The following is a 1,662-nucleotide window of genomic DNA, read 5'->3' as shown; positions in this document are numbered from 1 at the left end:
TATTAGGTTAGTCCTTCTGTCCAAAAAATTTGAAGATGCCGTTAAAGTTGACCAGGATATGTGCTGAAGCTCATATACTCTCTCTGCGGTTTCATCGTTTTCACCCTCGTGATCTTCACAAGCCTCACTACTCTATGTTTTAGATTCGTCATTTCCTTGTCACAGCTATTATAATACTCTCCTCCTCCATTCTTGCTAAGCCAAGCTCCCATGTCTCGTCTGCAACTTCGATGAGAGAGATAATGATGAATCATTTCAAATAATCTCACTGTATCTCCAAATTTCCATTCAACAAATTATCTTCACCAAATAACCTCACAGCAAATATCGAAATTTGTAAAGACACAGAATGGATTATCCCAATATCAGAATTATTGATCGAAAAGCTAGCTTCTCCTCTTTCGGTCTTCTTCTTTCTCTAACCCATTGTTCTTGATTCAAAAAATACCATTAGACACAGTAAGTCCAAACTCATAACCCTTTTCAAATTCTTCTCTCAGAATGAATGTAAAGATCCGGTTTTTTTTCAATGTTTATATGTTACTGCCTTTTTATGAAATTATTTTAGAGTGTGATTGATGGAAGACAAAATCTTGTTTTTGCTTTAACTAAAATCCTTGATGGAGAAAAAGACTTTAATAGCAGTACTCCAACAAGGCTTATGCGGAACAAGATGCTAATGGTGATACCACCATGTTTGACCTCTTTTCGAATAGGTTCTAGCTTGGAGAAGGCACGAGGTCTCTGGTTAATGGTGGAGAGATAAGGATATTTGCTATGAAGGAGACTAGTGGAGTAGGGGAGAGAGAGGTTGAGTAGTGAGGTGATGCATTAAGGAAGAAAGTGAACTTATGATTTATTTAGCGCCACAAGATCAACCCAAACTAACGGACATCTTCAAATGTTTTGGACGAAAGGACTAACTTTATTAACATAGCAAACAATAAGGATTAATAAAAAGGAAAAAAACGATAAAATTATAAGCATTGTCATATTTATTTTTTCTTAATTGCTGAAGGAAGTTTAGAATGAAATCCCAATCAGCAATGAGCTTGAAAACGTATTTTGTCCACTCATTCTTCAGGAATCCGAAAACGCATTTCTGATAAAAATATCAAGTTAATTATATTTTATATTACCTTATATTTGAGGTCCGTACATCAAGATCCGTTGTCGTCCAGCGGTTAGGATGTCTGGCTTTCACCCAGGAGACCCGGGTTCGATTCCCGGCAACGGAAAGATTTTTTGACCTCGGATCCAAATTCTTCAAATACACAACTTTATTTAACGAAGGCACAAACCTCATTGTTTTTTGGCCAGAAACGCAAGTACAAACTCAAAAGCTGGTCAAACAACTTTTCATGCAGGATAATTTTTATGTTAACTTGTATGTTTTTCAAATTTAATAATTTTTAATTTTTATATTATTCTTTTAAGTCAAATATTTCTTTTTATAATCTAAACTTACTTTTGTTTTATGATTTAATCTTTTTTCCTTTTAAATATATCACAAATTTATTCTAACAAAATTATTTTATGCAGCATATATATTTTAATATTCCCTGTATAAGTTCTTCAAATTGATTCGCTTTTAATCTCTTTAAAGTAAATATTTAGGTTCAGTTCCTTATATTTATTATATGAAGATTTTATTTTGAGTGG

General features: G+C 33.2%; 1 non-coding gene across 1 annotated transcript; it reads left to right on the top strand.

Annotated features, from left to right (window-relative positions):
• Nucleotides 1-1,166: 1,166 nt before the first annotated feature.
• TRNAE-UUC (transfer RNA glutamic acid (anticodon UUC)) lies at nucleotides 1,167-1,238 on the top strand. The gene has a single exon. It is a non-coding gene; the product is annotated as a tRNA-Glu (tRNA).
• The last annotated feature ends 424 nt before the right edge of the window (nucleotides 1,239-1,662 follow it).

Source organism: Neltuma alba, unplaced genomic scaffold (assembly GCF_004799145.2).
Source record: "Neltuma alba isolate B1F8T4 unplaced genomic scaffold, ASM479914v2 tig00001873_pilon, whole genome shotgun sequence".
Classification (NCBI taxonomy): Eukaryota; Viridiplantae; Streptophyta; class Magnoliopsida; order Fabales; family Fabaceae; genus Neltuma; species Neltuma alba.
This window is presented reverse-complemented; position numbering and strand designations above follow the sequence as displayed.